The sequence below is a fragment of the Melospiza georgiana genome, chromosome W (genome assembly GCF_028018845.1).
Source record: "Melospiza georgiana isolate bMelGeo1 chromosome W, bMelGeo1.pri, whole genome shotgun sequence".
Lineage (NCBI taxonomy): Eukaryota > Metazoa > Chordata > Aves > Passeriformes > Passerellidae > Melospiza > Melospiza georgiana.
In genome coordinates this window covers 10857917-10878222 of record NC_080464.1, presented here as the reverse complement: position 1 = coordinate 10878222, position 20306 = coordinate 10857917, and positions in this window count along the sequence as shown.

The window sequence follows — 20306 nt, the reverse complement described above, 5'->3', positions numbered from 1 at the left end:
CTGTTATAAACAAAAGATCTGCCATTTTTTTGGGGGAAAAAAAGACTTGCAGATCCAGTTGGACCGGTTGTTGCCAAGGTGGAGTTCTACCTGTTTGTTATTGTAATCACCAGTCGTTTTAGTTAATTGCTCCTTTTGTATCAGTATGGCCCTGCCTGGGGCTAAGTTGTCCTCCCGGGTGAGAGGAGGGGACATGGGGGGGGTGGGGGGGGGAGCATCAGAGAGAATGCAAAACAGCCTCGAGACCAGCATGCCATGGGAAGGAACTCCACCAAACTTACCAAAAAGACCCCAAAAATAACGTGCCAACACAGAATTAAGAGTTCAGAGTGATATCTGGATGTTAGGAACAAAGTACCAAGCCTTCAGAGATGCTGAAAATTTTGTTGCCCCTCGCCCTAAGCAAGAAGACTTCAGCTGAGGCCAAGACCCTGGATGGCAAACCTGAGAGTTGCAAAACACATGGGATAGCCCCACTGCTCTCGTGAGGACGGGACTTCCAGCTCTGCCCCCTCGTGGACAAAGCTACACATTCCTCCTCCTCCTCTGAGTCACCCTAAGAACGGCGATGGTAAACCGCAGACCTGTCGAGCTTTCCAACCTTTAGCTGATCACTTTTAATAAAGGCATTAAAAGGAGAAAAAGTCTCCTGCTCTGCTTATTTCAGTAATTGTGTTTTCCAAGGGCTAAATCAAAAGCACAGGGGTTTTGGGCTCTGTGACAAGGTCTGTGAGCCCCCTGGGCAGGGGCTTGAGCCCTCCAGGGCAGCCAGAGGAATTTCCTGGATTTCGACAGTAGGCTATTCAGGAAGTCTGTACCTTCCAATTGCCTCATCCAGTGGGGAAAAAGAAGAGGGTGATGCAATGAGAACTTAGGATAAAAAGGGGGCTGCCAATGAGACGGAGTGGAGATCCATTCTGAATTAGGTGAAGTGCCTGGGAGAGGTGAGAGGTCTGTAGGGCCAAAGCTGAAGGAAAGGCCGCATTCCAGAGACAGCAAGGAGACAGAGAAAGAAAAACAGAAATTACCGCAAGGTCGATCTGCCCCAGACCTAGGAATTCCTCTGATAAAGAAGAACTAGTGCTAAATGTCACGTGGAATGAATATGTATGAACTTATTGTGAAACTGTATGCATATGCATTTGGGAGGGGGATAAAAGACGACCTGAGGTCTTCAGAGGTACGCATGCCTTGTTGGGGGACTTGCGTCCGGCGCGCGTCGTAATAAAAGCATACCGAGCTTTACAACTTTTATAAAGTTGTGAGGTTTCTTCTTTTCTCCGCAAAACATTATGGCGAGCCAGCCAGGAGCTCTCTGTCCCCGCAGGGGCAGGGGGGATAGACGGACCTCCAAGGCGCGCCCTAGGATTTTTTCCTGGTGGGGCTCCGCACGTCTCAACTTGCCACCTGCGAGGACAGACAAGGACCTGCTGGCCTGCCGGAGGAAGATACGGTATGTACTGAGGGGCCCCCGGGGGAGGGAAAGGAGAGCAAGAGAGTAAATCGCTGAGTTCAGCTGATAGAGCAGCTGTGTTAGAGACAGAGTTCATCGTTCTGATAGAGCAGACCGCAAGCGGCTCTGGGGGTGAGCCGGGTGAACCCGTGTATGTGTGTTGGGGGTCCATAGTTCTGATAGAGCAGAACTGTTGAGCCCGTGTGTGCTTTGTTTGTGTGTGTGTGATGTCCGGACATTGTGTTGCTGTATGGTTAATGTGTGCATTGTGTAGTCGGTGAGCTGTGTTTCTAATCGTGCAAGTATATAAGTGTATGGTGTATAAAAGGAATAAATCTACAGTGCGGGGGGGTCAGTACTACCCGTGTTTGAAGCAGCCGAGTGAGGCCTGAGGTGCCGGCTGCAGCAGGCTGCGGGGGCAGGGACAAAAGTGCCCCGCAGAGAAGCAAGTGGAAGAATGTCAGTGATGGTATTTATCGTGTTTAAATGTAGTGATTTGTGTAGATCTGGTACATTTTAACCGTGAGTACGAGCTCAGAGAGTTCCTTTGCCTTGGATGTTTGATTTTGATTGTGTCCAAGAAAATTGATGTGAGTAAATGCTGAATTATGGTATGCTATGTTGTGTTGAGAAAAGCGAGCACTTTGAGAGATATGCCCTTTCCCAGTGGTTTTGTGTGGTGATTTTCTTCCGCTGCATTGTGGTAATTTGATTCTCATTGTATAGTAGTGTTTGTGGAGATTTTAAGATTTTGTTGCAACAAGAGTGGCATTTTACATAGGAGAACTATAGTACAGTGATTTATGCTTAACTACGATAAAGCAAGTTAAAGGAATTCCAAGAATTCCCCCCTTCACAGCAATTCAAGCCTTAGCTCTAGGGAATTTGAGATAAAGGGGGGGTGCGAGTGCATGTGTCGGTGTCTGTGGGCATATCAGAGCTTCAGATGTGACTAGCACAGCCTTTTTGCAAAGCAGTAAAACAAGTGTAAGTAGACACAGGGCTTAATTAGATTGTGCAAGAAGAGAACTAGAAAAGACTGATATTTTGTTTGCTCAGAATATAGTGTCTATGTCACGTTTTTGATTAGCATGCTGTGTGAGGTGACAGTGGCTGTCCCCTGGACACAGGGACAGCTCTGGCTGCCCCATCTCCCCAGGGAACACGGGAATGGCCTGTGAGCAAAAGCTGGATGTGCAGTTATTATTGCAGTGCGGTGTTTATGAGAAACACTGGTTTTGCTGTTCTAATAAGTGTCAGGGCACATGTAAATTAGAGGTTTCTGGTCAAGCGGATTCAGAACCTAAGGTCTTAGAACTTGTGTGTGAGAACCACATCTGATACCTGCCACCTGGAGCTATGTGTATAGGAGAAAAGTTGAGAAACTACTGTGAAGGTCTGTAAAAAAGTTTGAGTGGAAGCGAGATAGGGCAAGGAGAAATAAATAATGAGAACTGACCAGAGAAAAGAGGTTCCTAAATTAGCCCCTTTTGGGAGGGGCTCACTGGGACAAGGCTGCCAGTAGGAGCAGCTCAGAAAATAAAAAGATTTATAATACTTCATTGCTGTTAGTACTGTTTTAAAATAGGAAGATAAATGAGATAGAGTTTTGTATGCTGAAATGTCTTTGTGTTTTAAGAAATCACCCAGATTTCTTGAAAAGAGAAAACAAGGCAAAGAGAAAGCAAATCAAACGTTGTTCAGCATGCAGCATAAGATAGCAACGTATGAAATCAGGCAAGGGTTATCGTGCTGAAATGCAAAGCAATCACAGTTCACAAAATGAGTACATATGATTTGCTAAAGGCTCCTCCCAAACTAAGGGAAGAAGGGTAAAGATGACCTCCCCAAAAGGGAAGAATTTTGTTGACACAAGAGCCATATATTCAGTTTTAAATAAAGCTTTAGTACCTGTGGAGAATGTTTATGTTGCAGTGTGGAGAACCACTGAACAACTGGCCAGTCTGAGAAGGCATCCTGGCATCCTTGTGCAAACCTTTAAAGTAATATGTGTACTATGTGTACCTAAAAGCTTTTGTACAATTCGCTCAATTCGCTAAACATTCTCAAATGAGAAAGGTTACTCTGGAGGCAAATGATATAAAGATGTTAGGATTAACATTAACAGACACTGAAATTAAGAAAGACATTAGTAAAGAGATATTAGAATAAGTAAACAAGTGTTTTCAAGGGTATGGGCCTCTGCTGTACCAGGGAGAGTGAAAGATGCTCCCCCATGAGCATCAAGTTTAAAGAAAGAACACAACTAGTGAGAACTGAGTAGTACCCTCAAAAAGAAGATAAGGAAGAAATCAGCCCAATAATTGATAGTACTGGACTAAGGGCTGTCAATAAGATAACACAGAATTTATACCCTGTGGTAGCAAATCCATATACCTTACTAACTTGTTTAACACCTGAGCTAACCTGGTTCACTGTTTTAGGCCTAAGAGATGCCTTCTTTTGCCTCCCTATCCACGAAGCCAGCCAGAAAATTTTTGCATTCAAACACAAGCTCACATAGTCCATGTGCCTGAAGGCTTCAAGATTCCCCAATCCGATTGGAGAACAGATTGCAAAGACCCAGAGTCCCAGGAAGCTCCACAAGAGGAAAGGAGGCTGTTGCAGTACGTGGACGATCTTCTAGTAGCCACTCGGATGAGGGAAGCGAGAGAAGCCTGGACGGTGAGCCTTTTGAATTTCCTAGGACTCCAAGGATGCAGAGTCTCAAAGAAAAGGCACAGGTAGTGAAACAGAAGGTAATCTACCAGGGGTAAGATAATTATGAACTGCTCACCAGACCCCTCTATGCTATAATTGCCAATAGAAACAGAGATCTCCAGTGGACACAAGACACCACATGGGCCTTTCGCCAGCTAGAGAGAGTGCCCTCATGTCAGCTCCAGCTTTGAAACTTCCAGATGTAAGTAAACCATTCTTTCTATTTTTCCCATGCAAAGAATTGCCCAGGGAATACTGGCTCAGGACTTAGACCCTTACTGAAAGGCAGTTGCTTACTTCTCCAAGCAACTAGATGCAACAGCCAAAGGATGGCCAGGTTGCCTCAGAGCTGTAGCAGCAGTCATGCTGAATATTCAAGAGGCACGCAAGTTTACCCTGGGACAAAAATGACTGTGCTAGTGTCCCACACAGTGTCCGCAGTACTGGAAGTAAAGGGTGGCCACTGGCTCTCACCGCAGAGGTTTCTGAAATGCCAGGCCATCATGGTAGAGCAAGACGATGTAGAGATAGTGGTGACTAATATTGTCAACCCAGCTTCTTTTCCCAGTGGACACCATAGTTGCCTAGAGACCACCGAAGCTACCTACTCCCGCCGCCCAGACTTAAGAGACGCTCCTCCGGACGATGCAGAGACCTGGTTCACTGACAGGAAAGCGACATTGCAAAGTTCACGGTAACTACCTGCAGAGAGGTAATGAAGTCTGGACCCTTACCAACAGGTACCTCTGCGCAGAAAGCTGAGAAAATTGCCCTGACCCGTGCCCTGGAAAGGGCAAAAGGGAGGAGAATAACCATCTACACAGACCCAAGGAATGCATTTAGAGTCACACATGCACATAGAGCCATCTGGAAAGAGAGGGGACTGCTGACCTCACAGAGAAAGAAGAGACAATCCAGCTGCTGGAAGCAGTTCAGCTACCTGAAAAGGCATATTAAGGCACACTAGAGAGTGAGCTTAAAATTGGAGGAAAGAAATGAGCTGGCGGATGGAGAGGCAAAGAAAGCAGCAAAGGGTGAGGTACAGATTTTCCTCGAAGGTAAGCCATAATACAATAATACTAACCAAAAGAGACGTACAACTGCAAGGGGTGGGCTACCATTGAAAGAGAGCTACGAATCCCTTCCCATTTTCGTGGTTACTAGTGAAGGAAGGGCACTAGAAAACACACTAGGGCCTAACTACTTAAAAGCCTTTTATAGAGTGTGGCTCCTTTCTCAAAATGACCAAGGCTGCGAGTGATACAGAGTGCATTGAAATGAAGTGTTGACTTTGAAGCAGTAATCTCCACAGGCTTTCTAGAACACACATCTGATTGAAACAATCGTTGTATCGTTGTCAGGAATTTATATGCCACTATCACTCAAGTAAGCCGACAATGAGATCCTTGCCTCCAGACTAACCCCAAAATACGCCCCCGGCCAAAACTCGGTCAGACTGGGAGAGGCCATGAGCCTGTACAGCAGTGGCAAATTAACTTTTCAGAACTCCCAACGAAAGGGGGGTATCAGTATTTACTAGTATTGATAGATACATTTCCAGGGTGGCCAGAAACATTCCCCACCAGAACTGTCAAAGCTCAAGAGGTGACCAGATTATTTTTATAAGGAATAATACCACGCTTCAGAGTTCCAGCCACGATATCCTCAGATAAAAAATCACATTTCATTTCCAAAATAGTGCAACAGATTAGTAGCCATCTGGGCATAGATCAGGAACTTCACACCCCATATCACCCCCAATCAAGCGGCCAAGTAGAGAGAATGAATCATTTGATTAAGCAGCAAATCATAAGACTAGAGCAAGAAGTTAATCTACCCTAGCCCAAGCTCTTCCACTAGCACTATTGCAAATTCAAACTAAACCTTGAGCTAAAGGAATGCTGAGTCCTTTTGGAATGTCTTATAAAAGACCATATAGAATACAAAGGGAATGTCCAGAATGTCCACCTACATGGTGGCTTTAAGCAAACAGCTCAGAGAAATTGAGAAACATGTGGCTGGAACTTGGAGCAAAGTTAGATAGCCTGGAGATGATGTATATGTTAAGTCTCTTACAGAGAAGACTTCAGAACCACAGTGGGACAGACCACTGCGAGTACTTCTCACCACCTTCACTGCAATCAAAATCAAAGAGCAGAATGCCTAGATCCATCACTCTCGGGTGAAGAAGGCCCAGAAACCCCTTAAGGAGTGACGCCAGGAGACAATGAACTGAGATTAAAACTTACTTAGGCAAAATGAGTATATTGCGGTCGGGAGTAGCTCATATTTTAGTTTGTAGAATTGTATTGTGTGTAATCATAACTGAAGTTTCAGAACTCGAGAGTACCTCTGTTCAAAGTAATGCTAAATGGCCTTGGTCCCTGGCATTTAATCAGTATACTAGATCCATAGAAAAACCTTCTGAGATAAAAGATTTAAACATATCTACTGTAGTAATCCACGAGAATCAGATATGTGAAGAGCAAGAATGGCAAGAACAAGAACTGTGGACTCTTCAAGGAATCAGAAGAGAAGAAATCAAAGTAGGGTGCCAGGTCATCAATAGGGTAGCTTATGAGAGACCAGATGTAATTAGTGTCTGAACCTCCCCTGGTGTATATGAACACCAGGAAGTCTGTGATAACCTAAGTGAATCAAACTGTTGGTGTAATTTCACCTTGATACAGCCTGTAGAAGTGACCTGCCTTTGAGCTCGAATTACTATCAGACTTTCATTTGAATTCAAAGTGAATGTGACTGAAAAACAGCTATTATTCAATCCAGAATGGTCTCTCAAATGTGTAGAGTTGATAATGCAAATTAACATCTCAAAAATCCAACCAGCCTGCTCCTCCTTCCTAAAAACTCCCTTTGAGGGCTGGACACTGCACTTTTTACGACAGCAGGGCCTTATACACCCCATTCATTTTCCAAGCCGGTTAGCTGAACACCCAGGCAATGACTAGTAAAGGGTGCTGAACTGCAAGTAGTAAATTAACCCAAGCAAGAGAGGTGATTTTCTTTATTTATAGCTATCCCCTTTCCTACTGAGATTTAGATCAGTGATTGTCCCAGTCTGAAGCAGTTAGATTCTGCTTAAAAGAGGTAGAGAAAGACACCCCCCCCTCAGAGCTCAGCAGCAGGCTGTAGGATTTTGAGCATCACTTTTGTGCTGAGTGTTTCAAGTAGCAGAAACCTGATCTCAGTTTCTTCTGAAGAACTGCAATGAATTTAAGCTCTTCTCTCAGACTTCCCCTTCATTATTTACTTGAGGCTTGGACCTGAAGCTAAGGGCAAAGTGAGTGAGGTTTCGTAGACCAAGAGAGACACTCCTGCTTGCCACACATCTGGGAAATCAGGTGCTCTGGAGGGAGAAGGAGATTCCTGAGGTCTCTACATTTCAGAACAAATATCTGCCTCAAATATGACCTAAACCTCTGTCAGATACACTTGTGAAGTGTGTCTGAATTTGCAGTGTGAGCCCAGCACATCCCTCTGGCAGGGAGGGATGGTCATAAACAGAAAGCAGTTCCTGTTCCCCATAACAAACATATAACTAGCATATTAGAGACAAGATTAGGAGTTTTAAATAGAATTGATTCAGAAATACTGGTGAATAAACTGGCCACTGCAGCAGGTAGCCTAACAAAATTGAAGCAGCCTTTATAGTAATCTCTATTGGCATTAAGAACTAGCCAGTGACAGATTTCAAAAGTACTGCCAAAGTAAAGAAGTATGAAAAGGCCGGGGACCAAGACCACAAGTTGATAGTAGAAGCACTTAGTATAGTACAAGATAATGTGTCTTTAGCTTTCAGTTGTATACAAGCACAATTATAGATACAAGCAACAGCAGCTCTGATCATATGGGAAAGAGGTGAAAGTAATTTTCCAGCTGAAATTCAAGATATTGTGTTAGATAATGTAATTGATTTTGAAAGGAACTTTCAAACCTGGCAGACTACGGTGAATTTCACCTATGATCCTGTTTCTAATGTGGCAACGGCCTTTGTGCTTACCATATGTAATGCCACTGTTTATGTTGTCCATCCCATCATTGCTCTAGGATCAAACCATGAAAAAACAATACTCTATCCTTCAGAACATGGAGTGTGAGCACGAAAGATGAATGGAAAGTGGCAGACAGTAAACTTAGAATCCTGCATTACTAGAGAACAGATGGGATTCATTTGCGAAAGCAATACTATTAATGCTCAAGATGTGTGTTTGGACACTGAACAGAGTATTTGTCACTTCGAAGTCCATCCAGTCACTGACCAGAAAACTGTGCTCGTATATACTGGAAAAGGGGGTATGCTTGAGAACTGCTTGTGCTGCTGTACAAATTGATAGCAATGATGTTATTCTGTCTAGTAGAAACCATTCTAATCTCTGTATATGTAATTTTGTTAAGATTATTAGATGTGATCTTTGGGTGGTCACCAACTGCGAATAGAATCTTTAATAAGTTGTGTGACCCCATTGTAGTCTTACTAATATTAGTTAGAACAAGTTTAAGACTATCTATTACATTGTTAATTTGGTACTAGAGAATGCTACAACAAATAGCTGTACTAACATCTTTGTCAAAAGCACACAGTGAAGCACTAAAAGACACTTACTGTTGTGAAAGTTTTCATTAAGTAAAAGAATTTACTTATTTCCTAGGAAAGGGGGGAATGAGACGGAGTAGAGATCCATTCTGAATTAGGTGAAGTGCCTGGGAGAGGTGAGAGGTCTGTAGGGCCAAAGCTGAAGGAAAGGCCACATTCCAGAGACAGCAAGGAGACAGAGAAAGAAAAACAGAAATTACCGCAAGGTCGATCTGCCCCAGACCTAGGAATTCCTCTGATAAAGAAGAACTAGTGCTAAATGTCACGTAGAATGAATATGTATGAACTTATTGTGAAATTGTATGCATATGCATTTGAGAAGGGGATAAAAGACGACCTGAGGTCTTCAGAGGTACGCATGCCTTGTTGGGGGACTTGTGTCCTGCAGCATACCGAGCTTTACAACTTTTATAAAGTTGTGAGGTTTCTTCTTTTCTCCGCAAAACACCTCCACAAACCATTTCAGAGACCCTATGGGAAATGCCCCATGACCTCTCCCTTTATTTGAAGAAATTTACAGGACTCCCCTGTCTCCTTTTTGGACATAAATGTTTGGCATCATGGATTAATTTTTCTAACAGCAGCAACTTGCTGTGGGGTCTCTGTGTGCCCCCGAAGCTCTGCGGGAAGTGTAAAATGGTTCCCAGTGGCTCCCCGTGTGGTACATACAGCTGCATGGCCCCTGGGTTGCCTGCAGCGTTCCATCGCCTGCCCAGGGCTGCCCGCAGTCTGCGGAGCCACCTTGATACAGGCGCGGGCAGGGCCAGGGCCCCGTCTTATCAGCAGACGAGGGAGTGTGGAGTGGGCGGCTGCGGGACCATGAACTATTTTACGCTGTGTGGTGCTGCCTCATCCATCTGTCCATCTCCCCTTCTGCTCACCCTTGGGTGCCCATACACAGGCGCCCACGCTCGCTGTCCACTCAGCCTCATCGGGACCCCACCACTCCCATGGCTCTTCTGGCAGAGTCACGTCCCGGCTCCGCCCAGCTCTCGGCAGGGCCTGGCAACATGCGTGCCACGCCGTGTGGAGCACACGCATTGCACGGTAGGCCATGGGGCAGGCGGAACGGGCTGCACGGTCAAGGTAGTGTGAAGAGAGGAGCCCCAGTGCGGCATGGTGAGTGGCACGGCACTGTTCGTTTCTGCCTTCGGTGGCTTGGTGGTCGCCCCCAGCAGTGGTCCAGCAGGGGCCGTGTGACCCAGCAGAGCGGCACAGCAGGCAGGGCGGTGCACAGCCAGGTGTGCGGCCTGGGGTAGCTGCAGCAAAGGGCTGCTGACACTGCCCGTGCCGGTGGTGAGAGAGGAGAGCCGAGGCTGGCATTGCCAGGACAATGAGGGCTGGCGGCCTTTGCCAATGTGAGAGATAACTGTTCACTTAAAAAATTTTAAAGGGTTTATTAAACCTTAACAAAAATACAACAGAAGGACTAAATAAGGAAAAAGTTGAAGAGCTGGGAACTCCCTTTGTGGCTGCCTACCACATGGACGGTTTGTCTTCAAGATGGATACTCAGTCTTTTATACTCCTGGGAGTTCCATCAGCCAACCTTGGTCCTTTCCAAAATCTGTCAGTTAATTCTTCTTCGCTATTTATTGGTGGATGTGAAAAATGCCAATCACTTGTTTTTAAAACTTTAAAAGATTAATAGTAATTAAATGGTTATAAAAATAGCAATACAATTAGAGTAATAATAATTTGGACAATTTGAATTAGGACAATATGAAACAATAAAGACAAAGAGTTACGGACATCCGGGTACCTTTTTCTGGGCAGCACGAGCCCGAAAAAGGACACCCGTTAACAAAGGATTAACCCTTAAAAGCAATAGCCTGTTGCATATTCATACACTTCATACATGATGCATAAATTCCATTCAAATACAGGATTCTGTCTGGTCATCATCAACTTCTTCCTCCGAATCCTAACAGCGCCTTCGAGGAGGGAAGAAGTTTATTTCTTCTGAAAAGAGGGCTATAAATTCTTCTTCTCTGAAAGATTTAGGTGTCCTGTGGCTGCTATCTCGCTGCGAGTCCTTTCTTTTAAAAAAAGTATCCTACATAGCATCGTTTCTATTTTAACAATTTTTATAACCTAAAACTATATTTAATAGAGTACTTAAGAGAATGAATACAGCATTACTTTCTAACACAACACATATAATATTCATTTTAATATTTGCGAAAAGCCAATCATAAAATACATGCATTTTTCACAGATAGCACAGGCTGTCTGATGGCAACAATACAGAGGAGGGGGAAAAGGGAACTGGGGAGAACAGAGGACATCTAAACTACAATAACAGAACTATACATCACTAAAGCTTCTCTTAATATTCACGCAATATTTATCCTTTAATTGCGAGAGCAAATCATCTCATTATCCATCTATAACACCGTAGTGTGGGCAAGTCACAGGTTCCTCTTTTCCTCCCAGCTGAAAAGTGAGAGAGGGGAAGAAGAAATGTGGTGCCAGAGCTGTATCCCATCAGGTTGTGCTTCCCTCCTTCCCCTTTCTGTCTGTCTGTCTGTGGGAGTTTGCCTTAGAATCCCAAGGCCTTTTCCTGTGCAGGGTTAGGAGGCAATGGTTGCTCTCAAGCATTTTGGTGCCGAGTTAGTCTTTTGTGTGTGTTCTGTGTCAATTTTCCCTCTTTCTTGTGGTGTCCCATGGCTCTGGTGGAGTGGGGGGTTTTTTGCTCCATGCTGGGAGAATTTCCAGCTTGGGAAGCTTTTCTGGAAATAAAAACTAGACTGGCTTTTGGTGTTTCTGCAGGTGAGAGCAGGACTTGTACTCCCAGTGAGGAGTTGGGATTTGTTGGTCAGGGAAGGCACAGAGGCTTTCCTGCCTTCATTGCTCCACCCTTGAATCTGTGTTGTGTGTGGCTTAAATTGGGGTCAGTGTTTGAGACAGGAGTTGAGAAGTTGTATTCTCTTCAGGAGGTGTTGCTGGTCCTGCATGCCTGCCTGGAGTCGAGGTGGAGGGACACAAGGGTGTTTTTCTTATTTCAGACTCCTCCGTGGGGAGGGAAGTGACAAACTGAAATGCCTGCAGGGAAAGCTGTTTGAGCCCTGTGATGTCGTTACATGGTAAGATGAAGGCTATGGGAAAGTGGGAAAGTAGCTGGACTGCATAGGATGCTGAAGATGTTAATTAACTTTTACCTTGAAAAAAATGGCAGGGAAAAAAGTCCTTTCATGTTTGCATTCTCGGCTGATTTATGCAAGGAGTTTAATACTAGAACTTCTGTGGAAGTTGCCATTGAGTTCATAAGAGCTACTTATGGGACGTAGAGACAGCTTTTGAGAAGAGTGAATTTTTTTGTCCTGCTTAAGCTTTCCTAATTTCAAGGCATTCAGGTAGCCTCTGGTTCCCTGTTTGATGTGTCTGGTTGATTAACTTTTTTCTGAGATGGTCCCCTTTAGCAAATAAAGAATTGCCTGGCTTAAAGGTTTGTTGGGAATTCTTTTGGCTGTGGAAGGTTGAAATACAGGAATGCTGCTGTACTAGGCTCCTTGGTTGCTTTTTGTGGAGAACTTTAAAAGCATCAAGCAAATTCCAGTGTTTTTTGGAGAAAGCAGGGCAAGAAAGTTGGTGACAGAATGGGCTTGTCTTCTGAGAGCTTTCAGCCCTGTGAGCACCTATGAGATGCAGCTATGTGTGAGGGCCAGGACAGGGTTAAAAGTATCAGTGGGAAATGCCCTTTGGAGGTGGCTGCTGCTTGAGCTGCTGAGCCCTGTGGCAGGCTGTGGGGCCATGCTGCTGCTCAAGACAGATGTCAGGAGTGTAACCAGAGTTCAGCCCAGCCCAGCCTGGCTCCACTGGTGCTGGGTGATGGGGGCAGGGCCCAGGGGATGCTGTCCTGGTGGAGGGGTGTCTGTGTGGGATGTCTGTGTGGGCTGATCCTGACCCAGGCCTGCTGTGATCCCTCTGCCTCCAGCAGGAGTTAAAGCTGCCCAGCCCCGGGCAGAGCAGTGGTGCCTGAGGGGTAGGGAACTCACAGGGACAGAGGGGCTGGAAAGGGTGTATGAGACCCTCCCTTAGACATCCCCTCTCCAGGAAGCTCCTGTATTACATTACAATCATAGGTTGGAAACAGACACACGACAGGACTCGCTGAGGATCATGTGGCAAACAACAAATATTTATTATGGCTTCCCCCTTTTATAGGGGGTTCAAAATTCCCACACCTGAACAACTGATTGGTCGGGGTCTCAGCACTGCCAAGCCCCTTGGCCAATGATATGTCTGCATTCCGGATTGAATGGGATTGGCTGGGGTCCCCTGTTTGAGTTCAAATCCATCCTATCATTGCTCACTTAGGGACTTGTTTACTTCTTTTACACAATGAACTAGGCCTGCTGAATTGGATTTCTTTTTATAGCCAGATTTATCTTTCCAGCTACAGACCAGCTGTGCTATGACATTCCTGAACATCAAATGAAACTCAGGACATGCTGGAGTTTGTCTGTTTTTGATTTGGTGTTATGTTTTGGGGGTTTTTTTACTGGGACAAAGGCTAGTTAATTTTTCTTGCTAAGAGGAGCTTTTTTTCTTGTCTCGGATCAGTCATAAGATGTGATGGTTTTGCAGCCAAAATTTTTCTGCTAGGTGCAGTATTTGGTGCTTTTGTCAGACTCATGTAAATTGTAAATTCCATCATAAATGTTGTTTTGAGTTCTTGGGAACTGTGTTCAAAGGCACACAAGTATTTCCTAGTCTATGGAAGTTTCTTATGATTTTTCTTTCTGTTTGGTTTTGTGGAGCAAGATTGGTTTTTATTTCCATGTTTTGTAGTTCAGCACACACTGGAGGTGTATTGAGCCTTTGCACACCAAGCGGTGTGAGTGCACAGTGGTTCATTAGACTTAGTTGTTGTCTGAAGAATAGAGTATTAAATTTGTTTCAGCTTCTCTTGGTACTCTGTCAGAATTTGCTATTGCTATGTCTGTGTGGCTCTGTCCACACTTGTGGAGACGTAAAAGAGGCCCTTGGATCATCACTCTGGATGCATGAAGCCATTTATTATAATGGCTAATAGCTTCTGAAAATAAAAGAATTAAAAGATACTAAAAAATATATCAAGGGAATAGCAGCAGTTAATAAATAACCTAAAAACACACTTTCAGGAAGACCTTTGATCAGATAAGGCAATGTAAAATACACTCAATATTTGGATAAGGTAGTCTAAAATACACACACAGAAGAAACTTTGGAATTAGAGTATTCGAAGAAACAGAAGTGGAAGCCAGTAAGTTAAAGTGACCTGCCAAGCCGCTAGGATCAAGCCAAGTACAACAGTAACTTCAGCCAAGCCATGGAAAAACATGCCAAAGATAACAGGAAGAAGTCCAAATTAGGAAGAGCTTAAAATTTAACTAAGGAAAACCAGGAATTCCCGGAAGACCCCGCCTGCCTATGAATATGCATGTAATAAATGATGTAATCCTTGTTTAGAATTGTATCAAAACCCGCTTTTGCTGTACATAATTCAGAAATCCATTTTGTGATTTCTCCGACGCGTCGTAATAAAATACCTCCTGCTTATCTGACATAGACTGAGTCTCTTAAGCAGTTATTCTCGCCTTTTTGGGGCAAAATTCGGCATCATGCAGGATGTGAAACATGTGTCAGGAGAAGCCTGTCCCTGTGCATACACTGCCGTTCTCTTGCAGCTCCTCAGGGCGGCTCAGTTTGGCAGATGAAATAAACAAAAAAAAGGCCAGGAGACTTCTTCTCCTGTGTAATGCCTTTATTAAAAAGTGATCAGCTCAGGATTGGGCGGCTCGACGGTCTGCAGCGTCCGTCGTCTCTCCCAAGGCGACTCAGAGGAGGAGGATATGCGCAGCTCTGTCCACTAGGGGCAGAGCTGGGGGAAATCCAGTCCTCGTGGGAGCCTTTAGGGCGTGATGTCCCCGTCAGATGTTACCTCGGTCCGGGTCTCACTCCCCTCCCAGTCCTGGCCCGGGGGATCTTGAGGACAGGGTGAGGAACAACGAAGGTTTCCCGCATCTCTGCAGGCCCAGCACTCGGTTCCTCATGTCCAGACATCACTCCAGTCTCTCAACTCTTAGGTGGCTCGTTGTTTTTGGTGTTTCTCCATGAGTTTGGAGATGGGGGTCCCACAAAGCATTCTGGTCTTGCGAGTCACTTTGCATAACCCCCCCCCCACCTTCTCAGGCATCTTCCCTATTCTGAGAAAGGTAAAACTTAGCTTCGGGCAAGGTCCCCACCCAGGAGAAGGGCCATTACCTCGCCCCAGCCAGGGCTTTTACTAATACAAAAACAACCATTAACGACAACGACCCGTGATTACAATAACAAAGGCCACAGCCCAGCAGTAGTGGTAACTTTTTAAAACAAAAAAAAATATTAACCAAATTTTTGTTCATAACAGTCCCCCCTCTTTTTCTTTGATCGAGCTTAAATTCTAAGCTCGCATCAACTCCCAATTTTTTGTTTTGAATCTACTATAAATCCCTTGTGCACTTTGGTAATCATGGTTACTTAACCTTGTTACTTTCCTTGGTTTCTTCAGGTTGGTCTGCACGGTCAGTACTATTTTACTAAAACAGATAAATAAGCATAGTAAAAAGAGCAATCCTCCAAGTATACACACACTGAGAAAAACTACCTTCTCCCATACATCCTTTTTGAAAATCTTTAGGTTCTCCCACCCACTGGGATCAAGTGTAGGAGTTTGTTCTTCATTATTTACACATGCTAACCTTTTTATTTCGTTTGAAATGTTCCTAATAATTGAATTCTTAATTTTTAATACTGCCTGGAGCCGGATAACTTTGTTTAACATAGATATTGGGATCCGAATTTGGCTTTTACAATTTTGGATTTTCTCAATTTCTATTCCACTTTGCTTGTTCTGTTTAATTTCTCTCAAATTGTTGGAAAAGAAATGAAATTTAGCAAAATATTTAATTATAGTGAGTTGTGTGTGAACTGGTTTGTTAAAAGTAGTTTTGTAGCCGTTGAAAAGTGTGTTGAGTTTTGTGTGTAACCTAGCAGGTAGTCTTAGAGATTTAATAATAATTAAACTAGTGCAAGAAAGTAAGAATGCTAACCTGTCTAGAGGCAGCATACAATGCTCTTAGAATAAGATAAGCAGAGGATTAATGATCTTGTTTGTGAACCAAGGAATGTATCACAAGGGGTCTGTGACCAGGCAAGGGGAATGGGAAACTGTTCCTTGGAGACTTTGTTGTGAATCGCATGTATAAGAGGGAAGCACCCATACGTGAATTTGGGGGCTTGGACTTTGGGACGTGAGTCCCCCAGTTCCTCGGGCCCTTAATAAAGCACCCACAAAACTTATCCGAGTTTTGTGTCATTTATCAATCGGGCAACAGTTTTCTGGCGACCGCGGCAGGACTCCGAGGGCTGCTGGGGCGGTTCGCGTCCCGATCCACTCCAAGCCGGCACCGAGCATTTCTCGGGGAGTCATCGGTCGTGCCCGACCCCCCGCGCCTGTCGGACAAACTGCATTAAGGTAAGCCCGACGGTGCTTTATATTGGAAAAAGGTGATAATTGGATTTGGATTTGGTGGTTGGTAAAAAAAAAGCCTAGGCTCCGGCCATAAGACGTCTAAGGACGCAGGACCGGAACTCGCCTCCTGTTTGTTTTAGGGAAGGACAGCGAGAAGGTATATTGGTTTAAGGTATATTGGTTTATTGGGATTAATAGTGGAATTAAACGTTGTAATATGATGTCTTTTAAAACTTTTAAAACCTTAGTGCAAGCCAATGGTAAAATACCTGGAAATACACCATTAGGTTGTATATTGAAACGGTGGAAAAGTGAAGGGTATTATCAAGAATTGGATAAAAGTAAAATGATAGATTATTGTAATCATTGGTGGCCTGAATATGAGATTGGGGAAGCGGGATGGCCGGTGAATGGTACACTGGAATTGGGGATAATGGAATCTTTGATGCAATTTTTAAGGAGGAATGAGAAATGGGATGAAATACCATATTTAGATTTGTTTTTCGTTTTATATCGGAAAGAGGAATGGCAAAAGGAATGTGGTATTTTGGTTTTAGAAGTGAATGATGAAAGGGAGTGTGTGGGATGTAAAGAAAGAAAGGAGCGTAATTTGTATCCTTCAGTCGAGGAAGATTTGTCTTATTGTATAGCACCTCCGAGGGTTCCGGTTGCTCCTAATGTGCCCCCTGCTCCCCCTGCGGATATAGCTATAAAAACGGGATCTAGTGATAGTGATAGTGATGGTGGTGATGGTGAAAAGAATGAGTGTTAAAAGAACTCCGTTAGCAGGGCGGACTCGCAAGGGAAGGAAGGGGCAGAAGGGGCCACAGTTAATTGCGCCGTTGAGGGAAGCTGTAGGACCACAGGGAGAAAGGATACTTATAAAGGTGCCTTTCTCCCCCGGGGATTTGGTAATATGGAAGCAATCAGCGGGGAGTTATCGGGAGGATCCCGAAAGGGTGGCAAGGGTGGTTAAAATGGTAATAAAGACTCAGAATCCGGACTGGAATGATTTACAGGTATTATTAGGTACTATAATGGATTCCACGAAAAAGGAAATGGTTATTAGAGCCACTAGAGAAAAGGCTGGAGGTAGCGTGGAAGGTATACAACAACAGGGAAAAAGAAACTGCAAAAAGACAACAAGCTAGTATTCTGGCTGTAATGCAACAGACAGGGGCAGGAGGAAGACCCATTAGGGGTCGAGGTCGGGGAGGAGCTAATCACGGACAGAGGGGGTTGCCAAGAGGTCGGGGAGGATTTGGGTTTGCACCTAACATGGGGAGGTTGGATCCAAACCAGTGTGCGTTTTGCCGACAGTTGGGACACTGGAAAAATGAATGCCCGGTTAGAGGAGGTATGGGCATGGGAAACATGAGATTAAGGACAGCCCCAATGGGAAATGCCCCTGTGGGAGGATTCACGGGAGGACCAGCAGAAGTCGCTCAAGCACTAGTTTTGGGAAACTATCAGAATCAAAGCTGACTAGAAAAGGATTTAAGGGTAGTTTTAGAAATAGATGGAAAGGATCAAGAATTTATGGTAGACACTAGAGCTACTTATTCTGTACTCAATAGACGATTGGGACCTTTGAGTGACACAACTGTACAGGTGGTGGGGGCAACAGGGAAGCTAGAGGAACAACCATTTTTACAACCTTTAAATCTTAGGTTTGGGGGGAAAGAATTAGATCACCAATTTTTGTATATGCCAAACTGCCCTACACCCCTTCTTGGCAGAGATCTGTTGTCCCGACTTAATGTGAAAATAATATTTGAATGGGGAAGGGTGAAATTGGAAATACCTGAGGAACAAATAGCAGGCATTTTTGTAATCAAGGAAGTGGATGCCTCTCCTATTCCAGAAGAAATTGAGCAGGCTGTAGTACCCTGGGTATGAGAGTCAGGGGTCCCCGGAAAATCTAAAGCTGCGCAGCCAGTAAAGGTGGAACTAAAGGAAGGGGCCCGACCAGTGAAGATAAAGCAATACCCCTTGAAGCTTGAGGCAAGGAGGGGAGTAGCCCCGTTAATTAAACAATTTTTGGCTCAAGGAATATTACAGGAATGTGAATCGGAGTATAATACTCCAATTTTTCCAGTAAAGAAACCTAATGGTAAGTACCGTTTGGTACAGGACTTAAGGGCTATTAATGAAATAGTGAAAGACATACATCCAGTTGTTGCTAATCCTTATACCTTGGTAACATCTGTATCAGAGGAGTTTAAATGGTTCTCAGTGATTGACCTTAAAGATGCCTTCTTCTGCATCCCACTGGCAGTAGAGAGTAGGAAATATTTTGCCTTTGAGTGGGAGAGTCCTGATTTTGGGAGAAAGAAGCAGCTTACGTAGACGAGACTCCCACAGGGATTTAAAAACTCCCCTACTATTTTTTTTTTTGGAAACCAACTGGCCAAGGAGCTGGAGGAATGGAAGATAACCCAGGTAACAATATCCCCATCCTTGTATGTAGTCCTGCAGTACGTGGACGACATTTTTCTGGCTACTAAGGAAAGAGAAATGTGCATGGAATTAACAATTAAATTACTCAACATGCTTGGCCAAGCAGGGTATCGGGTTTCTAAGGAAAAAGCTCAATTGGTCAAAAATAGCGTTATTTACCTCGGTTGTGAGATCACACAAGGGCAGAGACGTTTGGGAGTAAACCAAATAGAGGCAATATGTGCTATTCCTTTGCCTCGTAACCATCAGGAATTGAGATCTTTTCTAGGAATGGTGGGATGGTGTCGACTGTGGATCATGAATTTCGGTCTCCAAGCCAAGCCACTATATGAGGCCTTGAAGCAGCATCAGTTAGAGTGGACGACACAGCAAAAGAAGGCCTTCCAAGAATTGAAGCAGGCACTAAAGGAGGCCCCAGCCCTAGGACTCCCTGACGTGACCAAGGAATTCCAGTTGTACGTGAATGAGAGGCAAAAACTGGCATTGGGGGTCCTCACCCAGAAGGTGGGATCCTGGAAGAGGCCAGTGGGATACTTCTCTAAACAACTGGATTCAGTAAGTTCCGGGTGGCCCTCGTGTTTACGAGCCGTGGCGGCAACAATAATTCTTATTCAAGAGGCCCGGAAATTGACTTTGGGGGCAAAAATGAAAGTGTTTGTTCCCCATATGGTCATGGCCGTTTTGGAGCAAAACGGGGGTCACTAGCTATCATCCAGTCGAATGTTGCAATACCAGGCCATCCTGAGAGAACAAGATGATATTGAAATAAGGACTACTAATCATGTTAATCCAGCAGAGTTTTTACGCAGTGACCAGGAAGCTGGGGGACTGGTGCATGATTGCGTAGAGGTAATTGAACAAGTATATGCCAGCAGACCCGACCTAAAAGATGAACCATTGGAAGAACCTGAATGGGAACTATACACTGATGGATCCAGTTTTGTCGAGAATGGGACTCGCTATGCCAGGTATGCAGTGGTAACATTGGATCGGGTAATAGAAGCAAAGGCTTTGTTACCTGGAACTTCGGCCCAGAAGGCAGAGGTGATTGAACTCACCAGAGCCCTGTATTTGAGCAAGGACAAAAAGTTTAATATCTGGACAGGTTCTAAATATGCCTTTGGTGTGGTTCATGTACATGGGGCGTTATGGAAGGAAAGGGGGCTTTTGAATTCACAGGGAACCAACATCAAGCACCGGGAAGAAGTGCTACAGCTACTGGATGCGGTACACAGTCCCAAAGCAGTTGCAGTAATGCATGTTAGAGGATATCAGACTGCGGAAGGAGACGTTTACAGAGGAAATCGATTTGCTGATGTTACAGCTCGGCAAGTGGCACGGGAAGTATGGACTCAAATGGCATTGGTACCGGTAAGAACAAATCCGGCTACCCCATACCTGAATCAAGAGCCCAAATATTCAATAGAAGACGGAAAACTAATAAACTTGCTAGGGGCACAGAAGAATCAACTTGGGTGGTACGTTACACCAATGGGACAAATAGTGGTACCTACCCGCATAAGGAAATTTATTTTGGAATCAGAACATAATAAATGTCAT